Source organism: Beta vulgaris, chromosome 6 (genome assembly GCF_026745355.1).
Source record: "Beta vulgaris subsp. vulgaris cultivar EL10 chromosome 6, EL10.2, whole genome shotgun sequence".
Lineage (NCBI taxonomy): Eukaryota > Viridiplantae > Streptophyta > Magnoliopsida > Caryophyllales > Amaranthaceae > Beta > Beta vulgaris.
In genome coordinates this window covers 14,152,013-14,176,166 of record NC_079207.1, presented here as the reverse complement: position 1 = coordinate 14,176,166, position 24,154 = coordinate 14,152,013, and the positions used below count along the sequence as shown (strand labels likewise).

General features: G+C 36.8%; 1 long non-coding RNA gene across 1 annotated transcript; it reads right to left on the bottom strand.

The window, feature by feature from the left end:
• Positions 1-20,764: 20,764 nt before the first annotated feature.
• On the bottom strand, positions 20,765-22,206 carry LOC130591744 (uncharacterized). The gene is made up of 3 exons (XR_008969799.1): positions 22,144-22,206; positions 21,504-21,566; positions 20,765-20,828 (listed from the first exon to the last, which is right to left on the bottom strand). It is a non-coding gene; the product is annotated as an uncharacterized LOC130591744 (long non-coding RNA).
• Positions 22,207-24,154: the final 1,948 nt, after the last annotated feature.

Sequence of the window (24,154 nt, the reverse complement as noted above, 5' to 3'; positions counted from 1 at the left end):
TCGCGGTTTCATATCGCTATGGGATTACATTGATTTATCTATTCATTTCTCTTTTCTACACTTTTCTATTTACATATCTAATCCATCTTTTTGCACATATACTTATGTAGTATTTTTTTATGATTGAACGTATGTGCATGATTCTCAAGGCATGAAAATACAACAATCCTAGCAGCATAACTATCGCTTCATATTATTTAACTATTACGAATAATTTAATAACTAATAACATTTAGGTATTAGTTATGTTTTTCAAATAAAAAGTTAAAACTTTCAAATTCAGAAGTTAAGTTTTCGGTACCAAAAGTGATCTGATCTGTTTCTTCAAAGTTTTTGCAAGTGCAAGTTATCATCTAACAATGGGCTGTATATATTACCCTTTGTGATGAATATGTGTCAAACTCTTCTTTCACTTCAAACATGATAAACATCTTATCCGGTGAAAAAAAAGTAAGTGTTTGTATGTGGACATTGTCATTGCAAACTCGTGCTCAATTATATCCAAATTAAAGATCCAATGCAGGTTGTATGCAGAGAATGGATGAGGAAAAAAATACAGGTTTTAGGGCGTCTCGATGGATTAGAGAAGAAAGCGAGAATGTTTATGTGTGATACTGAAGTTAGGGTCAATAGAATGCATTCTAATCTAGAATATATGACATAACTAATATATTAATATACTCCAGCGCTTAACTAATTCGGCTAGAAGCAATTTAAGGCTAGTATAACTATAGGTGCAAGAGCTTAACTAATTCTACTGTTGATTTGATGCAACGTGTGTGATGTCAGCATGAAATTAGCGGTCTCACGTTAACACTAACGTGAGACCGTCTATCCAAAAACGGACTCTTGATGTAGTTATGTCCCACGACAGCCTCATCTGACCTGATGACCCACCCAAATCCCGTACGGGCCATACCCACTAATTCCATCAACTTTAGGAAACTTATGATTATGCCGTACCCACCTAATTCCACCCACCTCGCTTTAAACTTCTATTATTAGGAAACATGTAGTCATTATGCCAATTGTTTATTTCATTTCTCCCTGCTATTGATTTGCCAGTGGATACGAGATTTTACTTTTTGAACAAGCAATCAAATCATTAGGTGGTAGTTTGTCTCGACCCACGACCACTTGCAAGATAGTCAATTCTTGGGGGGAAAAAACGAATATAAAACTTGATACCACTAAAATATTTTTCAGTATTACAATGATTATCTAAATTATATGAGCATAACACTGATATTGCTTGGTTCCTGCCACAAAAAGGATTACGGCAAGGGAACCCATTATTCCCATACTTATTCATTATGTGTATGGATGTTCTCATTCAAAAATTATTCCTTGAAAGCGCTACTTCAAATTCGGGTCTAGGGATAAAATTATGCTCAAATGGGTTTAGGGTGCCCTGCCTCATGTTTGCAGACTATAACTTGGTTATTTGCAAAGGTACCACCTCAGCATGTAACAATCTTAAGCGGATTGTGGACGAATTCTGTCAAATGTTCGATCAATTTATCAATTTTCATAAATCAACCTTGATTTTCTCTCGAAACATACCCAATTCTAAAAGAGCTTCCCTGGCTAGTCACTTCAACATGGCCTCCTCAGCCCACTCAGGCCGATATTTGGAGATTCACTTCTCCTCCTTCAGACCACTAAAAAGACTACCTTCCAATCCTACAAAAAACTCATCAACGAATTAATCAATGGAGACCGGATTCCTCTCAAGCAGGCATATTCACGTTGATCCAATCCAAAGAATCACTGCCAGCATACTCTTGCTCCTCTACTTTCCTTCCTACTTACGTTTGTCAGCAAATTGACTCTATCCATAGAAAATTCTTTTGGAGACAAAATAAAAAAAAAAAATAGTATTCCACTTATTAGTTGGTCAAAAATTTGCCAACCAAAGAACACACGGTGGGTTAGGCCTCAGGAAGACCCAACCCCTAAATCAAGCATTCCTAGCCAAACTAGGATGGCAACTAATTTCTAACAACAATAGCTTATGGGTTAAACTTATTAAAGAAAAATACTTGCGTTAAACCACGTTCTTCGAATACAACGCTAAAGCAAATGACTCCACTATTTGGAAAAAAGTCCTAGCACAAAGAGAAATTCTACGAAAAGGCATACGATGGAAAATAGGAAACGAGAAGTCTATTTCTTTCTGGCTCGACAACTAGGTAATTGATGACAATTTGGCGACCATGTTGAAGCAATTGTTAACCACTATTGACGTTAACCTCAAAGTTGTTGACTTCATAACAATGTCTAAAACAGGGAACATCACGCGCCTATAACACCCCGATAATTCTCTCTTTTTCAAAAATACTTTTCAAATATAAAACTTAGAGAATCCTCAAAGCATTATCGCTCGTGTGATAACGTATCGGCCTATTTAGAATTTTACAGCGAAAAACATATAACTATATTTAGGATTGAAATTTAACAAATAACAAAGTCAACTTTAAAACAAACCAACAACTTTAACATTAACTTCAAACCAAACTAAATATAAAGTGTATCAACTAAAGTACGATAAATAATCAATAAGCTATACAAGCTCTCCATTCCCGGACCCAATGATGCATAATCTTCACACCTGTAGATGACAATGCACTAAAGAATCTGCTCACCAAGAATGGATCATCACATGATCAATAAGGCAAAGCCATGATAAACACACAAACAAAGCACGTAATCAGCAAAGCTGAGTACTACATAATAAATAAATAATCAATCCTAACATGATACTAATAAATAGTAAACATGGATAAATATCAAAGTAATAACTTGCAGATAACTTTTACTGAACTAAACTTTAACAACATTTTTATTACTTTAAATAAAATAGTCACTGGACCGAGTTGTCTAACTAAAACCAGCCTTCCCTTTGGAAGACGAAATACGGGCGCGACTCTGTATTCTCATGACCTACGATATCGAGGAACCTTTTAAATAAAAAATAGGAACAGTGATCAATCTGAACCTAGAAAAAGTCATGGCACGCTCACCATGTACCCCAACTCCTATTTGTCCAACTTCAGACGTGCACCAATATAAAGCTTATTACTATCCAAGTTTCACTTTACATGATTTACCTTTCATTAGTTGTTATGACACACAAGCAACACAGATAATACATAATCAAACATTCACAACTTTATTTTATCTTAGGATTAAATAAGTGATTAGCAACTTACAACCCAAGATTAATTCCTTGTTTAATCGAATCTTCTTAATTTGTTGAACCTAGCCAAGAACCAACTTAACTTTCAAAAGAATAAAATATCAACTTACCAAATAAGTCCCTCGGTCCTCATAGAGTAGTGAAATAAAAAAAAAGGGAACAACATGATTCATACCAATAAATATATTAGTTATCCCATGTGGATTAATAAAATAAAGTTTTCAACCAACATGCTTGCGTCAATCTTTCATACAAACATGATATAAATCTCATAATTAAACCTCATATTTAACATGTTCGTACAAAGGCATAAAACATTCAAAATCCTACATAATAACAATTATATATGAACTCACATAGTTCCTATACATGATACTACATAACTTTCCTTCTTAAAATCATGATACTACATCAATCAACACATAGGTATGTAAGTACCATGTGTAGACAAATTGATAGGCCAATTTAACAACCTTACACATCGCCTAGAGAGAATTCTCAGCCTAAAACAACCAATAAAAAATTATAATCAATACTCAAATAATTTTCAGCAACTTTAAAATACTTTAAACCTCCTTTAAAAATATTTTAAAAGTTGTTTCCACCATTAAAACTTCAATTACTAATACTTCCTAGCATAGTACTACTGTACTAGTCATTAAAACCTTAAAACTCCATTAATAATCTTCTTTTTAAAATTCCAGCAACATATAATTTATTAAAACTCTCTTTAAACATACTTACACTTATAAGAATAATCAATTCCATATTTTATAACATACTACTATGATTTTTCAATCTTTAACACCCTAAAAATCCATGCTTTGATAATTATAAATCCAATCTAAACATAATAATTAAATCTGAATTTTTATTTCTTCAATACATAAATTATTTAATCTTAGATTCATAATCAATCATTAAATTAAAGCTTCTGAACATAATTAAACTAAAAAAAATCTTAAAACATAATCTTTAAATAAAATCTGAGGAAGAAAGATAATCAAACCAAAACAAAGAGAAGAAAAGACAAAGGGGATGCCAGCATGATGAGATGGCAATGGCGGCAGTAGTGCATTATGGTCGACGGTGGTTTGATTGAGGAAGGGAGGTTTCTTGTTGAAGAAGAAATTATTTCTTGGAAGAGAAGAAATAAAGAAGGAGAAAAACATGAGAGAGGAAGAGAGAGTAATAGACGCTGGTTATATGGGAGTAAGGAGAGAGAAAACTATGTGTGGGGAAAATATTTTGGTTTAATGTATTTATATATGTGTTTTCCTTGTGGGCTTAGGAAAAGGCAATTGGGATTAAATAGAGTTTAATGATGAGTAGAATTGATGATTGAAACTCCTAACACAACTAGAAGTCCTTTTCCTAATCCAAATAGTGCTTGGATTCCTCAAGCCCATTTAGACTCCTTTTTCAAATCCAAAAAGTATTTCAAATGTTTTTCAAAGCATGTCACGAAAATATTTTAACTTCTTTAAAGCCTTAAAATAATTCCTTTGACTTTCAAATAGTGAACCTATTAAAGAAATAAATTATTTCAAAACTAAATTATATTTAAATATAAATGTATATATACTAAAATATATTTATAAAATTCATAAATTTTCGGGGGATTACAGCGCCTCAAGAAACTATTGTCGGATAATCTCATGAAGGTAATCCAAGGCACCCCCTCCCAACTTATGATATGGAGGATTCCCTGGTATAGGTACCTACTTCATCAGGCAACTCCTCCGTCAAATCGGCAACCGGGCTAGCACATAATATCAAGAAGGACAATGTCTAGCCTTTTAAATGGATTTGGCAAATCGACATACCGCCAAAGATTCAGATTTTCTTATGGAAAATTTGCCACAAAAGTTTAGGGATGCGTCAAACCTTATTTCAGAGAAAGATCATTCTGTTCCAATCTTGCTTCTCTTTGCAACATGGACACATAATCTTTAGATCATCTTTTTATTTTTTGCCCAAGAGTGGCTGAAATATGGCTCTCTAACCAGATCATTGATTGGATTCACTTGCAAGTTCCAATAAAGCCACTCCTTACTCTACTCCAACAACTAAAATCTAAACGCTCCCTACCCAAAATTATTCTGCTCCTATGGAGCATCTGGATAGAAAGAAATAGCATTATCTTCTCTAATGACACGTGGGACTTTCATCGAGTCTTCCACAGGGCGAATTTTCTTTTTTCTAGAGTGGCAGACAAGATTGGATCTTGATAGCCATCAATATAATGGCTCTCCCCTAAGGGGATCACTACCCCCTTCACATCCCCCAATCATTCCTTCATCCTCACCTCATGGTTCCCTCCGCCACCAAATTCCATCAAACTCAACTTCGACGGCTCTGTCAATCACAAATAAGGCACTGCAGCAGAATTCATTTTTAGAGACCACTCACGAAAAGCAATACAGGCCACAACTTACAACATCGGACACACACCAGTTTTGATAGCTAAAACAATGACACTTCACAAAGGGTTACAAACAGCCACCCAATTTGGATTCGACAACATCCACATTGAAGGCGACAATCTTTAAGTCATAAATGCAATCAAGAATACATGGAGTGCTCTGAGCAAATTACGCCTATCATCAAAGACATACAACTTCTTATGCGTCACTATCAATACGGTTAACATTGCACATATCTACCGTGAAGCAAATAGGAATTGCAAATGTAGGGCATTTGGTTACAGATTCTTTTACTATAAATCATTGTAATGCTCCTGAACTTTTTAAGATCCTTGTCAGGATATTAAATTTTTTGAAGGCACATTTCCCTTTTGTGATCCTGAAGCCGCTAATATTGACCCTCATACCTTAGTTACTCAATATGATGATGTTCACATTGATTTTGCCGAATTTGAGTCTCCTACCTCACCATATGTGCCTTTGCCCCACCAAAATCCCACTACCTCACCTCCTCAGCCCACGCCCCCTTCTCCCTCTACTTCTAGCTCTCAACCCACTACAAATGTGCCTATTACTACCCAACCCGCTACAAAAGAGCCCACTACTACCAACTCCTCTCCTCCCAAGTCTCCCAAACCTATTCCTTGTTCCTCTCCTACTGGACCTGCCGTATCATCCCCGGCCCATCAAACTCCCGCTTGCGCTCACTCCCCCCCTTTCGGCCCAGTCTTCCTCTCCTCCACAAAATTCATCCTCAACCCCCAATACTTGTGCTTCCCCTAGACCAACCCAGTTCATTAACCAACCCAAGCCCACTCCCGCTACATCTTCCGCTGCTATACCCCAGAATCTGCCTCCCTAGCCCCTCATTCTGCTGGGGCCCCCCCTGGGCCCCCTACTGGGTCTCCTACTGGGCCTCCACCTGGGTCGCCTGCTGGGCCTCCTGCCACGCCTTTTGATTTGGGTCGTGGCCTTCGGACTCGAACTTCTTCCGTTTTGTTGCGCGACTATGTTACCAACTCCATTTCTATAGAGAGTCCATCTTCGCCTTCCTCTGTTCCACCGCATTCCTCCGGTAAGTCCTATCCTATAGCACATTACATTAATTGTCAAAGTTTTTCTATGAAATATCGAAATTCTATTGCTAATATCACTTCTATCTCCGAGCCCAAATCTTTTAAAGAAGTCATGCAGGATGCAGGTTGAAGAACGTCTATGAATGATGAGATTCGGGCTTTGGAAGAAAATGGCATATGGACTATGGTGCCTCTGCCACCGCGCAAGCATGCTCTTGGTAACCAATGGGTATATCGTAACAAATTTGATTCTGCTGGCAATTTAGATCGACAAAAATCTCGTTTGATGGTTCTTGGTAATCATCAAAAGGAAGGCATTGATTACACCGAAACATTTGCTCCTGTGGCCAAAATGGTCACTGTTCGGGCCTTTCTTGCTATTGCTGCTGCTAAAAACTGGGAGCTACATCAGATGGATGTTCATAACGCTTTTCTACATGCTGATCTGGAGGAAGAGGTTTATATGAAACTTCCTCCTGGTTTTGAATCTTCTCAGCCCAATATGGTTTGTCGTCTTCATAAATCTCTCTATGGCCTAAAATAGGCTCCTAGGTGTTGGTTCGCTAAACTTGTGTCTGCTTTGAAAGGGTATGGTTTTCTACAATCCTACTCTGATTACTCTTTATTTACTTACACCAAGGGCTCTGTTCAGATTAATGTTTTGGTTTATGTTGATGATCTTATTGTTGCTGGCAATGATACTGCTGCTTTGGGGGCTTTTAAAGCCTGTCTTTGTGACTGCTTCAAAATGAAGGACTTGGGTCCTTTGAAGTATTTTCTTGGTATTGAGGTGGCATGTAGTGCCTCTGGTTTATTTCTTTGTCAGTGCAAATATACTTTGGATATTATCTCCGAAGCTGGTCTTCTTGGCTATGAACCTGCTGGTTTCTCTATTGAGCAGAACCATCGTCTGGGTCTTGCTACTGGTGATCTTCTCGATGATCCTGAGCCCTACCGGCGCCTTGTTGGTCGTCTTATATATCTTATTGTTACCCGGCCTGACTTGGCCTATTCTGTTCATATCTTGTCATAGTATATGCAGGCGCCTCGTACTGATCATTGGGACGCTGCTTTGCGGGTTATTCGATACTTAAAGGGTACACCAGGCCAAGGTATCATCTTGCGTGCTGACAATTATCTTACTCTCTCTAGTTGGTGTGATTCCGATTGGGCCGCTTGCCCCCTCAACCGTCGTTCTCTTATTGGTTGGCTAGTGTTTCTTGGTGCTTCTCCCATTGCTTGGAAGACCAAGAAGCAAGCCACTGTGTCTCGCTCATCTGCCGAGGCCGAATATCGCTCTATGGCGGCCAATACTTGTGAGTTAAAGTGGTTGAAAGGGCTTCTCTTAAGCTTGGGCATTCATCATCCTACGGCTATTCGTCTATTTTTTGACAGTCAATCTGCTCTTCATCTTGCCAAAAATCCGATCTTTCATGAGCGTACTAAGCACATTGAAGTCGACTGTCACTTTGTTCGTGACACTATCACATATGGTCTTATTGCCCCCTCTTACGTGCATCCTACCGAACAACTTGCTGATATCTTCACCAAGGCTCTTGGCAAACTTCAATTTGACACTCTACTTTGTAAATTGGGCATTTTTTATCCCCATGCTCCAACTTGAGGGGGGGGGTATTGAGCTAGATATCTTAGGCACTTCCTACCATGAATACTTGTACTATATGTATATATGGAGGAGAATCAATGGAAAAGGCAACACAAAAGTTAAACCTAAAAACTTTACAATCTTTGAGATCTTCTATCCAAAATGTAGTCTCCATCAGGGTGATCCTCTCTTCCTTACCTCTTCATTTTATTCATTATTCTAGGATGATGTCTCAATATATTGGTCTTAAGTTGTTTAAAGGCTTTAGTATTTCTAGAAGGAATCCTTCTATTTCTCACCTTTTCTTTTCCAATGATGCTTTGCTTCTTTTTTTTCCTCCTCAGAAAAAGCTTGTAGACATATCACTTAAATTTCTAATAGATTTTGTCTTGTCTCTGGTTCTAGGCTATATTTTCAAAATTCTTTTGTCAAATTCAATCCTAATACTTCTAATCAATACAAAAGTCTATTTAGACAAAAACCTGAATACGTCTATTAAGGATGATTTTAGTACCCACCTTGGTATTCCTGTTGACATTATAGGTCTTAAATTTAGAACGAACATTTTAGTTATTTAATTGATACTATTGCTCTCAAGCTTCTAAGTTGGAGTAATCTTCTTCTTTCTCAACCTACTAAAGTTGTTTGAATCAATATTGTCCTTGTTGCAATGATTGCTCATGTGCTCTCTTCCTTCAAAATTCCTACTAGAGTTACTGACAAGATTGATACTCTAATCCCACCTTCCTTTGGGATTCTAAGGATAGGAAAAGTATTCATTGGGTTAATAAGCATGTCACTGGTCTTCCTAAGGGTATGGGAGGCTTGGGAATTAGATCTATTGCTATTGTCAATATAGTCTTTCTCTTGAAAAAAGCTTGGCACATCTATTCAAACCATTATCTTTGATTGGTCGAGTTTATAACTCAATTAAACCCTTTTCCCTCGCGACGGGTAAGTTCGTTAAGAAAACTGGTGCTCTTAAGTCATAGGGTTTCTATGGTATTTAAGATGCGGAGCACCAGCTTCTCAAGTACTCGTCTTGGAAGATTGGTAATGGTCGAAGTGTGTCTACTTTCTCTCACCGTTGGGTTAATGGTAAAACTCCTATTGCTAAGGATAATATTTCTTTGTATCAAGTTCAAGCATCTAGGGTTACAGATTTTATTAACATTCACAAACATGTTTGGAAATCGGCCCTTATTAGAAGATTTTTTGTGCATGATGATGCAAAACATATCCTTGCTATGGAGTTGACTGGAACTAGTAAGAATGATTATATGATATGGAATTATAGTCATTCTGGGGTCTTCTCCTCCAAGCCGGCTTATGCGATTCTTATGAAAGACTATTCTCCTCCTTTGCAAGTGTTCCCTACTCCAGATATTTTCAAGATCCTCTAACATCTTCCCATTCTTCCTAAATGAAAATAATTCTTTATGTGGAAACTTATTTATGATAAACTATATACTAAAGATCGATTGCATATAAGACGTATCCCTATCTCACAGCTCTGTGATATATGCTCTCCGGACGTCAACACAACCAACCACATGTTTCATTTTTGTGTTCTTGCTCAGAGTACTTGGCACCAGTCTACTATGATTGCCTCGTTATCTCAAGATGATAACTTATCTTGCTCAGAATGGATCATCAAATATATCCAGTTGTTTAAAAGCGAGGATGGGCTTTATAACTCTCGTATCTTGAAGTTTATTTGATCTCTTTGGAGTATTTGGTTGCATAGGAATGGTCATGTTTTCCATAACTTCCCCCCTCGGGTTACAACCATTACTCACAATATTACTACTCTTCAAGCTCAATATCAACATTTGGGTTCTCTTTCTTTCTTGCCTAACCTCCATTTCCTCCATCCCCAGAAGCTTAATCTTTCCTTTCCGCCTGGTTTTAGGGGTCTCCATTTGGGTATTTCAAATTAGGGTTTGCTTCTCGAACTGTCCAAGTATATGTTGCCTGCAACAAGACTACTAAGGTTACTGGTCTTGCTTGGTTATTAGATGAGCAGTCTTCCAATACTGTCCATGGAGGTATTGCTTATGGGTGTGCTACTTCAAAACTCCATGCTAAATCTAAAATCTGATGAAGAGCCCTAATGGAGTTTGGGGCTTAGTTTCATGTCTTTTGTGGATAAACCAAAAACATTGGAACAACATCACTATTTTCACGGATTATGTTAACCTCATCTCTTCTCTACAATCTATCAACAACGCCCCAAACTCCATTAGTTGGGCTCTTCATCAGATTTTAGATTTAGCTACAATTATAGATAGATGTTTTCTCCTCCAAGTGAATCGCCAACAAGTCCAAAAAGCACATGACATGGCTCAGCTTTGCATACGGACTTGCTCTCAATTCACTTTTTGAGTTTTGTTGTCCGCTTGTTTCTTTGCTGTTTTCCCCCGTTGTAAAAAAAAAACTATAAATGGTGTTCCAATCAAAAAAGACTTTTTTTAAAAGAAAGTTACATATTCCGGTCTAACAGGTCCAAGATCAGACCAAGCACCAAAATTTCGGTACGAATCAGACCGTAATTTTTCGAATCGCGGTCAAGAGAAATTCTAGATTTCGGTTCAACCGGGCTAGTCTAGGACTGATGCACACCTCTATCTTAGAGGTGGCAAACGATTCATAAGGGTCGTGTCATATTCGGTTACCTTCGGTTTACGATCGGATCAGGTTCGATCGGGTATCAGTCATTCTCGGATCCATGAGATTTCGGGTTTTCAATCTCGCAAATAAATAAAACACATATAAGACTAATGACAGTAGTTTAAATAATTAATGGACAGTGGCTATATCATATATAGTATTTGATGAAAAAAAAATTTCTTAAATTTGTTTAAAAGGTAACTAATATGACAACTTTTCGGGTTGGGGACCGTTTGGGTTCAGGTCATCATTATCGGTCGGGGACCGTTCGGGTAGATTCGGGTTCGGTCATATTCGGGGTCATTTTAGTGTGGGCTCAAGTTATTTCGGGTCATTTTTTGGTGGAAAACGATTTTCGGGTCTGATCAACATGTACGGGACTAGTTTGTCGGCTATACTCTATCTACAATAAGAGGTGGCCATATATGCGAGCTAATGTAGCCCACCCCGCCTCGTGAAAAGCCCGGTCCAGAATCGTGAAACCGTGAAATTGGTGGGTGGGATTTGGGCTTCTTTTTCTAGCCTAGCCCATGAAAGCCTGCAGGAAGAACCGCCCAATCCAGCCTACATACCAGACCTATAATAATATTCCAAAAGCTTAATCCTGCTTAATTAACTTGTAAATTTCAAAAAGAGGCTAAATATATTTCCTTTGTTTATAGTTGAGCAACACATGAATTATTAAATTAGATAAACTAATACTAAGATGCAAAGTATGAATTATCTAAAGTGTTTTTTTTGTTATTATTATTATTATTATTATTATTATTATTATTATTATTATTATTATTATTAGTAATAGTAATAATAATAATAATAATAATAATAATAATAACAATAACAATAATAATAATAACAATAATAATAATAATAAAATAATAACAATAACAATAATAATAACAATAATAATCATAATAATAATAACAATAATAATAATAATAATAATAATAATAATAAATTACAATCTCTATTATATAAGGCAACTAGGGGGGACACCAAAATATTGAAACCCTATTTTACCCTCACTAATCTCTCCAAATTTCAACATATCCTCTAAGAAACAAAAATTTAAAAAAACTCAGAAAAAAAATAGTACGTGTAGGTAATGTAACTATCCAACACAATCCCTAATTACATAGGAAAACCCTAACAGCAACCACATATTAGAAACCCCTATTATACCCCTCAAATAATTAAGGTAATTAGTCTAATTACAACAAAAAAAATAAATAAGGGCAAAAAAAGTAACATAAAAAAGGGGGGAAACAAATAAGGATAACCGTAATATTCAAAATTATTAACTCAACTTCCTATTATTAAGTGGCATAAATAATACATGATTAACTGACATCTCCTAATATCTTTCATCTCCATTTTTAATTAACGCCCCATAATTATTTTCAGTTCTTCATCTTCTTCCCTACAGTTTTTACTACATCTTCTACCCTACATTCTCTGCAAAAAAAAAGTAAAAATACAACAGTATTATCAACTAGAATTCCCTTTTTCAGGCCAATAATCAGGTAATTCATATTGTAATTGAATGTCAACACTAAAATGATTAACATTTATATCATTCTTTGTTTTTCATCTAATTATTGTTATCCTATATTTATTGGTGTACATGCAATTCAACGTAGCTAACAAAATCAAGAGGAGCAAAACCCAAAATCAAGGGGAAATCAAAGTCAAAGGTAATTCTTACTTCCCATACTAGCCATTTGATGTAAATATATGTGAGTGAATTCAGCATACCTTAAAGATTGAATCTTTAATTTAGTGGCGAATGATGAAATCCCAAAGAAGAAAAATGGATCGTTAGTGGCGCAGGTGGTGGTAGGGGTAGTGAGGGTTGTCTTCAAGAAAGAGAAATTGGGGATGGAATTAGATGTTGTATGTGCAGTATGAAAACACAAAATGCTAAAAATAAATAGTAGGAAATTAAGGGGTGGGGTGAGGTTAATTAAAAGAGGAAATTGAGGGTGGGGTGGTGGTAATGTTGATACGTTGGTAAAGTAGGATTTTTTTTTTTTTTGAGGGGATGGTAAAGTAGGATTTAATATAGGGATGTTATTGTAACGCCCCGACTCCTAAGCATCGTTAATTCATTAATTATCTCTTACTTAGCAGCGGAAGACTTAACTTAGTCGGTGCGTTACTGCCGTACTTTCCTTTTGGAAAATACAAGGCAACATAAGTTCGTTTAAGAACGTAACTTTATAAATATTAAACTTAATAACTAACTTAGAAATGCGTAAATAACTAGGTGAAACATAATTAAGGTTCATAAACTAATGTTCTCAAGCTTAGAATACATATTAATAAGAGTTTGCATACTTTAAGTAGTAATTATTCCTCACTGCTACGCCATTCCGTCATCCCCGTCATTACCTAAAACAGAAAAGCAAAACGTCATGAGCCGAGGCCCAGTAACATACTACTCTAACATCGTAAATTCATTTCAATTCATTTTAGTTGCAAACAGGGAGGAGAGAGAATAGAGTAAAAAATTTCATAAACATTTTATGTAAACATAAATTCATTATTATCTTCATATCATAATCATCATCGTAATTATCTTATTGGTAACTTGGCAAGTATAACATACAGGGACGTCTCCCATCATCATCATCATCATCATCATAATCATAGGGCAATAGCCACCAGGGACATCGTCCCTAACCAGAAGGTGGCATAAAGCCAAGCATAGTGCGGAGCCACCAGGGACAATTGTCCCTAACCAGAAGGTGGCGTTTCCGCCATAGAATAGAACGGTACGTGCACGACCAACATAACATCGTACTGCCAAGAACCATCTTTCACTTTTGTTTATCATGTTTCATTTCTTTTTATTTATACATTATACTTCAAAATCATCATGGAAATCATATTCTTTCATCTTTCGCAATTCATCATATATTACGTAACGTCATGAAATATCATGTTTATAAAAAGTATTTCATATCCCGCCATCCATAAAAGTATACATTTAACATAAACATTTTAAATATCAACATAAAACAGATATTTAGAAAGGGAATGCGGGTGTTAGCAGTAGACGTTACCTCAAATCCTGCTTAGTAACTTTTGATAGTCGGGGGAGGCTTGTAATATCCCTTTTTCCTTAGTCTAACCAATAATTGATAACGAGACGATTAATATCGTAACATTCCTCATTTGTTACTATTATTGTTATAAGGTTGACTCGTTAACCATATTAATAGTTGGACTATGTATATTCGTTTATTTACTAACTTTATAAGTACCGTCTTATTACTTAAATAATTATTATTATTACATTAGCTTTTATAAAATAAATTTTGTCATACTTAAATATTAATAAATTAAGGTTAATAATATGAACTTAATAAAACAAAGGATAAGACTACTTAGTATTATATTTGCTAAACTTGTTTCACCCAACTTACCAATTAATTAAGCTAAGTCATATTACTTAGATTTTACCTTTAACATTGTAGTAAACTAGTAACTAGTTGTAATTTTACGTAATACTTCCAATAATATTAACGGGTAGTCAAAAGGTACTAGTATCAACATTTCATAAACTTACGTGAATTGTTTTTAGTAAAATATGGTTAGGTACATTAGGCCCAAAATCACTAATCAAGTTCAATTATTAAATGAGCCTACATACTATAACTCATACAAAACAGAAGATAAAAAGGAAACAGAAGGTTTGTTTCCATATACCTTGCGGCAAAAACAAAACAGGGGAAAAGAGGAACAGCTGCGTGTCGCCGGAGAGGGAGAATGCAGCAGCGAGTTCGAAGGTGTCAGAGTGGCTTGTTTCAGGTGGAGTTTCGTGCAGCTGTGCAGGTGGGTCGAAGAGAGAGAAAGGAGTGCTTGTGGGTGTTTGGTGGTTGGCTGGGTAGTGGCGGTGTTGGGAGGCGGGCTGCGCGACTGGACGGCGCGAAGTGCTCGGTGGCTGGGATAGCGGCGGAAGACGTGGGTGTCGAAGTGGTGGTTCGGGCAGCTTGCCCAAAACAGAGAAGGAAAGCAGTGGTATTCTTTGTGGTATTTTTGGCTAACAAAATTCTGATTTTTTTTTTTGGTTTTGTTTGTGTTGGCAAAACTTGGGAATCAATCGGTATTTATAGAACTTGTTGGAGGTTGTCATTGCCTTGCTGTTCAGTTTATAATTCAAAGCTTATGAACTTTGGTCAAGTTACATTAATGAAGGAAGATTGAGAATTCAAAGTTTGGGGCTTCTTCCAGATTTTGTGAGATATTGTGGCAAGCTTTATTGACTAATGAAGAAGATTTCTGACATGAGTGTTGAAATGTAATGGTGAATATTTGATTTCATGTGTGAACATGAAAATCTGTCGAGAAAGAAGGAAATTGGAGAAGGAGGAAGAATAGGCTAGAGTGTTAGACTCATAGGGCATTTTTGTAATTTCCATTTTTACTTAAGTATATACTTGTTTTATTGTTCAGTAGTTAGATTTAATAAAGGGAACTTGAAATAGCTTATTATACATTTTAATATCTATAATTCTTGTTTTTGTTAGTTTGAAAATATTTAGTTTAAACTAATCCAACAATTAGTATTACTTAAATACGGGATATTACATCCTCACCTCCTTAGAAAAAGTTTCGTCCTCGAAACTTAGTAAGTCAAAATAAGGTCATGCAGTGCATATGAAAAATCATTATGAAAGTAACATATTCATACTTTAGATAACATATGCAGATCAGACATGATAAACATACATAATAATCTAAGCAAATAGATGAGGGTATTTCGCTTTTATTTGATCTTCAACTTCCCAAGTTGCTTCAGTCGACGAATGGTTGGCCCATAAAACTTTTACCATGGGAATTACTTTGTTTCTGAGCTGCTTTTCCTACGGTCAAGGATTTCAATCGGTTTTTCTTCGTAAGTCAAGTCGTTTCTCAGTTGTAAAGGTTCATGCCTAATCACATGGCTTGGATCAGGTATGTATTTCTTAACATCGATATATGGAAGACATTATGCACCTTATCTAGGTCTGTCGGTAGCGCCAGTCGATAAGCCACGTCATTCACTCGCTCGAGAATCTCATATGGGCCGATATACCTTGGACTAAGCTTACCAGATTGACCAAATCGCATGACACCTTTAGTAGGTGAGACTTTCAGAAAAACATGATCACCCACTATAACTCTAGTGGTCTCCTTCGTCGGTCTGCATAGCTCTTCTGTCGATTCTGCGCAGTCTTGATCCTGGTCTGAATTAATCGTACTTTTTCTGTCGTTTCTTGTATCAAGTCGGGTCCGATCATTCGAGCTTCATCAATATCACTCCAACAAAGGGGTGTTCTACATCTTCTTCCATAGAGTGCTTCATAAGGGGCCATTTTGATGCTAGCTTGGTAGCTGTTATTGTAAGAAAATTCTACCAGTGGCAAGTACTTCTCCCAACTTCCTTGAAAATCTAACATGCATGCTCTTAACATATCTTCCAGGGTCTGATCGTCCGTTCGTCTGACCATCAGTTGCTGGGTGGAAGGCTGTACTGAAGTCGAGTCTAGTGCCAAGAGCTTTTTGCAATTCTTTCCAAAACTTTGCCTGGAATCTTGAGTCTCGATCAGATACGATTGAACTCGGAACTCCATGTAGCCTGACAATCGTATTCATATACAGTTCAGCTAGCTTGTCTAAGCTCCAATTATTTCTTATAGCCAAGAAAGCGCGGATTTCGTCAATCTATCCACAATCACCCAGATAGAGTTCATGCCTCGAGTTGACGGTGGTAGTCCCATTATGAAATCCATGAGATCGAATCCCACTTCCAAGTAGGGACACTCAAAGGTTGTAGGAGCCCTGCAGGTCTTTGGTGCTCTATCTTGACCTTTTGACAAGTCAAGCATCTTGCCACAAATTCAGCGACTTCTTGCTTCATGTTGCTCCACCAGAATGTCTGTTTCAAATCTTTGTATAACTTGTTTCCTCCAGGGTGGATTGAGAAAGGACTATTATGAGCTTCTTCTAAAATCCTCTTCTTTAATGTCTCCTTTTGGGGACACATAACCTTCCTTGAAATCTCAATGTACCATCCTCTTGGATCACAAATCCTGGCGACTTCCCTCTTTCACATCATTCTTTATTTTCTCTAACTCTGGGTCTCCATCTGTGCCTCCTTTATGTCTCCCAACAATGTTGGCCTCAACTCCAATGCATTCAAGTATGCACCTTCTTTTCTCTGAATGATCTCTACTTTCATTTTCCAAAGATCATCTTTTATAGCTTTTGGTAGGGTCACGGTTGTGTTTAGGTGAGCTTTTCGACTTAGGGCATCAGCTACAACATTTGCTTTTCCAGGATGATATTGAATGTCAAGGTCGTAGTCTTTTAGGAGTTCTAGCCACCTACGTTGTCTTAAGTTCAACTCTTTTTGGGTAAAGATGTATTTGAGGCTTTTATGGTCGGTAAAGATTTTGCACGGAACACCATACAAATAGTGTCGCCAGATTTTCAGGGCAAATACGACAGCGGCTAGTTCAAGATCATGGGTTGGGTAATTTTGTTCTGCGGTTTGAGTTGTCGAGAAGCATATGCTATAACCTTCTCGTTTTGCATCAGCACGCATCCTAATCCATGCTTGGAGGCATCACTATACACTACAAAGCCATCTGTACCAGAAGGAAGGGTTAGAATTGGGGCAGAGGTAAGGCGTTTCTTTAACTCCTGAAAAGCTTCTTCACATTCATCGCTCCATTCAAACTTGACCGACTTCTTCACCAATCGCGTTATAGGCATAGCTATCTTTGAGAAGTCTTGGACGAATCTTCGGTAGTATCCAGCTAAACCCATAAAACTTCGAATTTCGGGGACATTGGTGGGTCTAGGCCACTCCATTATGGCTTTTATTTTCTGGGGATCAACGGAGACTCCATTCTCGAAAATGATGTGCCCTAGAAAGGCAACTTCTTTCAACCAAAACTCACATTTCTTCAGCTTCGCATACAACTTTCTTTCTCTTAGTATTTCCAACACCTTTCTCAAGTGTTCTTCGTGCTCACTTGAGTTTCTTGAAAATACCAAGATATCATCGATGAATACAACAACGAATTTATCAAGGTAGGGCTTGAAAACTCGGTTCATCAAGTCCATGAAAACGGCTGGGGCATTGGTTAACCCAAAGGGCATCACCGTGAATTCATAATGGCCGTATCGAGTTCTGAAGGCGGTTTTTGAGATATCTTCTGGCTTAATCGAAGTTGATGATATCCAGACCTCAAATCTATCTTGGAGAAAATGGTTGCACCTCGCAGCTGATCGAAAAGATCGTCGATGCGGGGTAAGGGATATCTATTTTTGATGGTAATCTTATTTAACTCTCGATAATCGATGCACAACCTCATACTTCCATCTTTCTTCTTTACAAACAAGACTGGTGCACCCCAGGGTGAAACACTGGGTCGGATGTACCCTTTCTCGAGCAATTCATCTAGTTGCTTCTTCAATTCTTGCAATTCAGCTGGTGCCATTCTATATGGTGCCTTCGAGATAGGGCAGCTCCCGGAATAAGGTCGATGCTAAAGTCTATTTCTCTTTGCGGAGGCATACCAGGTATGTCTTCTGGAAACACGTCAGGGTTTCTTTTACTATAGGGATGTCGGACAAAGAGTCTTCAGGTTTTGTTAGGTCTATTACATTGCAAAGGTATCCGTAACAACCCTTCGCAAGTAGTTTGAATACTTTTGAGGTTGAGATAATAGGGATTTGGCTTTTCTTCTTCGATAAGAAACCTTGCACCCATCAGGTCTTCTAAGGGTTATCTCATGGTTAAGGCAATTAATGTCGGCTTGGTACTTGGATAACCAATCCATTCCCAATATCACATCAAAGTCGGTTAATTCAAATTGAACTAGGTCAACTAGGAACTCATAGCCTCCTATAAGGATAGGGCAGTTTCTATACATGACATCACATGAGATAGATTCACCATTTGGGATGGAAACTGACATGGCAGAGAATTTAGGGCATGGTTTTGCATTCAAAGTTCTAGAAAATGCAGTAGATATAAATGAATGTGAAGCTCCAGAATAAAAAAGAACACAACCGGGTATAGAGTGGATAGGGAAAGTACCAGTGATGACGGTATCATCAGCTTCAGCTTCTTCTCTTTGCATCATAACATCTCCCAGCTTGTGGAGGTCCTCTCGGAGGATTACGATTGTTGTTCGCATTGCCGCTATAAGTGGAGTTCTGTCCATTCCCTTGATTCCTTGTGAAGCCATGGTTGTTCACGTTGTGGCCTCGTTGTTCTTGAACAGGACAATCTTTCACTATATGGCCTTGTTTACCACATCGATAACATTGGTCGGTGCCTTTACGACAGTCCCTTGCCCAATGGCCTTGCTTGTTACACTTGTTGCACCGAGGAACTTGTTTTGATTACGATTCTCCTCCACGTAACCAGTATTCAACTTCTTGTGGAAAATGTTGCTTGATTGGCCTTCTTGAGGTTTTCCTTTCCTCTTACCATTCTCAAACACCTCCTTTCTAAGTTTCGTCTTGCGTTCGACATTGATGGCCCTATCATACAATTCCTGATAGGATTTGCTCATATGTGCTGCTAGTTTCTCCTGAAGGTCAACGTTTAGACCTCCTTCGAAACGATTCATCGTTGCGATCAGTGGAAACCAAGTCTGGAGCGAATCGAGCAAGTTCATTGAATTTCACCCGTACTCCAAGACTGTCATATTCCTCTGTTTCAAATGAATAAACTCCGACTCCATTTGGAGTTGCAATGACTGAGGGTAAAACTGGTTGCGCATGGCCTCCTTTAGATGTTCCCATCCGAATCCAGGATGCTGTTGCATTTCCTTGGCAGTTTTCCACCAGAGATCGGCTTGTCCTTTCAGATAAAAGACTGCAAAGTTAACTTTCCACTTATCGGGGCACTGGGTAGCATCAAACAATTTTTCCATGCCGTTGAGCCATTCTTCAAACTCAGTGGGGTCTGGCTTTCCATCATAAGTTGGGGGCTTATGAGCCGAGAACCTCTTGAACATGTTTGAGCACTCTTCTTGTTCAGTCCTAGGCCTTTGTCGATTTCCTTGTAAAAGCTCCATCATCATCAGCCTCATTAAATCCATTCGGTTATCACTAGCATCTCCGGTGGCATCTCCAAAAACAGGGTCGCTACGCAATGCGTCAATCCTTGCCCTCATTTCTTCGAGCGTGACCTCGGATTCGTGGTTTGCGTTTCCTCCATTAATAGGGTCACTTTCGCTTGAGGCCATCGTCTAACACATAAAATATTTTACGTTTATGACATACTCATTTGCCAGCAACATACTCTGTCAACAGCGTTAAAGTAGCGTAAAAGTTTCCCATTCCCGTCCTATCTCTCACACTCATATTCATTATTGTTTTCCTTATTTATCTACAACCATTTTATTGTTATTATTATTATCTCATCTTAGCTAAATTACTTATCCTAAACCATTTTAGTTCTTATTGAAATACGTAAAACCTGTAAGGTTTTACTTAAGGTTTCGGAACCGTTGGCTCTGATACCATTCTGTAACGCCCCGACTCCTAAGCATCGTTAATTCATTAATTAACTCTTACTTAGCAGCGGAAGACTTAACTTAGTCGGTGCGTTACTGCCGTACTTTCCTTTTGGAAAATACAAGGCAACATAAGTTCGTTAAAGAACGTAACTTTATAAATATTAAACTTCATAACTAACTTAGAAATGCTAAATAACTAGGTGAAACATAATTAAGGTTCATAAAACTAATGTTCTCAAGCTTAGAATACATTAATAAGAGTCTGCATAATTTAAGTAGTAATTATTCCTCACTGCTACGCCATTCCGTCATCCCCGTCATTACCTAAAACAAAAAGCAAAACGTCATGAGCCGAGGCCCAGTAACATACTACTCTAACATCGTAAATTCATTTCAATTCATTTTAGTTGCAAACAGGGAGGAGAGAGAATAGAGTAAAAACATTTCATAAACATTTTATGTAAACATAAATTCATTATTATCTTCATATCATAATCATCATCATAATTATCTTATTGGTAACTTGGCGAGTATAACATACAGGGACGTCTCCCATCATCATCATCATCATCATCATCATAATCATAGGGCAATAGCCACCAGGGACAATGTCCCTAACCAGAAGGTGGCATAAAGCCATGCATAGTGCGGTGCCACCAGGGACAATTGCCCTAACCAGAAGGTGGCGTTTCCGCCATAGAATAGAACGGTACGTGCACGACCAACATAACATCGTACTGCCAAGAACCATCTTTCACTTTTGTTTATCATGTTCCATTTCTTTTTATTTATACATTATACTTCACAATCATCATGGAAATCATATTCTTTAATCTTTCGCAATTCATCATAATTACGTAACGTCATGAAATATCATGTTTATAAAAGTATTTCATATCCCGCAATCCATAAAAGCATACATTTAACATAAACATTATTAAATATCAACATAAAACAGATATTTAGAAAGGGAATGCGGGTGTTAGCAGTAGACGTTACCTCAAATCCTGCTTAGTAACTTTGATAGTCGGGGGAGGCTTGTAATATCCCTTTTTCCTTAATCTAACCAATAATTGATAACGAGACGATTAATATCGTAACATTCCTCATTTGTTACTATTTGTTATAAGGTTGACTCGTTAACCATATTAATAGTTGGACTATGTATATTCGTTTATTTACTAACTTTATAAGTACGTCTTATTACTTAAATAATTATTATTATTACATTAGCTTTTATAAAATAAATTTTGTCATACTTAAATATTAATAAATTAAGGTTAATAATATGAACTTAATAAAACAAAGGATAAGACTACTTAGTATTATATTTGCTAAACTTGTTTCACCCAACTTCCAATTAATTAAGCTAAGTCATATTACTTAGATTTTACCTTTAACATTGTAGTAAACTAGTAACTAGTTGTAATTTTACGTAATACTTCCAATAATATTAAGGGTAGTCAAAAGGTACTAGTATCAACATTTCATAAACTTACGTGAATTGTTTTTAGTAAAATATGGTTAGGTACATTAGGCCCAAAATCACTAATCAAGTTCAATTATTAAATGAGCCTACATACTATAACTCATACAAAACAGAAGATAAAAAGGAAACAGAAGGTTTGTTTCCATATACCTTGCGGCAAAAACAAAACAGGGGAAAAGAGGAACAGCTGCGTGTCGCCGGAGAGGGAGAATGCAGCAGCGAGTTCGAGGTGTCAGAGTGGCTGTTTCAGGTGGAGTTTCGTGCAGCTGTGCAGGTGGGTCGAAGAGAGAGAAAGGAGTGCTTGTGGGTGTTTGGTGGTTGGCTGGGTAGTGGCGGTGTTGGGAGGCGGGCTGCGCGACTGGACGGCGCGAAGTGCTCGGTGGCTGGGGATAGCGGCGGAAGACGTGGGTGTCGAAGTGGTGGTTGGGCAGCTTGCCCAAAACAGAGAAGGAAAGCAGTGGTATTCTTTGTGGTATTTTTGGCTAACAAAATTCTGATTTTTTTTTTTTGGTTTTGTTTGTGTTGGCAAAACTTGGGAATCAATCGGTATTTATAGAACTTGTTGGAGGTTGCCATTGCCTTGCTGTTCAGTTTATAATTCAAAGCTTATGAACTTTGGTCAAGTTACATTAATGAAGGAAGATTGAGAATTCAAATTTGGGCTTCTTCCAGATTTTGTGAGATATTGTGGCAAGCTTTATTGACTAATGAAGAAGATTTCTGACATGAGTGTTGAAATGTAATGGTGAATATTTGATTTCATGTGTGAACATGAAAATCTGTCGAGAAAGAAGAAATGGAGGAGGAAGAAGATAGGCTAGAGTGTTAGACTCATAGGGACATTTTTGTAATTTCATTTTTTACTTAAGTATATACTTGTTTTATTGTCAGTAGTTAGATTTAATAAAGGAACTTGAAATAGCTTATTATACATTTTAATATCTATAATTCTTGTTTTTGTTAGTTTGAAAATATTTAGTTTATAACTAATCCAACAATTAGTATTACTTAAATACGGGATATTACAGTTATACTTATTTTATTTTTGCTTATCTAAATTTAATTATACTTAATCAAAATTTATTAGGTTTTATTTAAATTTATTCGATCTTATTAACCCTTATCTGAACTTAGTTGACATTTTTCATTTTTTTGTAAGTATGTTGAACCTAATTTTTGCTGAACTAAACGTATTTGAATCTATTTTAATATAATTTTTCTGACACAGACCGAAAATAATTTGAACAAAGCAAAATTGTAGTAAGGTTTATGTATAACTGATATACTTAACTTCACTTACATTCTGATATACAAGCCAACAAGGGCGACAACTGACATAGTTTCTCTATGCATTAAGGCCATATTAGATTCACTTAACTTCACTTACATTATTTTAGTTTAAATATTCTTCACTTACTAAATGTCATTTTAGCCCTTATTCAAAAGCGTGGGTAATACTTCACAATCTAATCTAATTCTATATTTGGTGAAGTAATAAGTTAAAAGTAAAATAATGAAAATTTTGATATTAATCTTTAAAAATAAAGTTATTAACCCTTACAAATAAAATTATTAACATCTATATATGAGTTTATAACACTTTAGCAAAGAGAAAACCTTTCAATGAATAATTTTTGTTAGAAATAATGTAACTAAGACTTTTATTGTTAACTATTCACATTTTTATATTTACACCCTTCAGATTTGCAAATGCCACCCTATAGCTGAGGCTTTTAGAGAATCAAACACTTATTGATATAATTTAAACATTTCAAATGGGGGAGTATTGTATTTTTTTTTTAATTAATTTGATGTTGTTTTCTTAAGTAGCTCTTTCTTGGAATGTAGGAAACCCAAATGGAGAATACAAATGAGGGAGGATTGCATAGGTAGCTCTTTCTTGGATCTTACCTCTATCAATATGAGGATTCAATCCACAACATTCATATAAAGTTATTTATATTGCATGTCGACTGGGCGGAGGAGTGCAAATATCTAAGCAAGTAGCATGAACATAACTTAAACAAGTGAAAAAACACAGATTCAAATGATCAATTACTTTCTTTTGCTACTTAACTACATCAGTTACTTTATTTCCTGTAAATATCCCCAACTAGCTAGGTGAGCTTCGACCCCTGGCCTCCCACCTAAACGTTGAAGA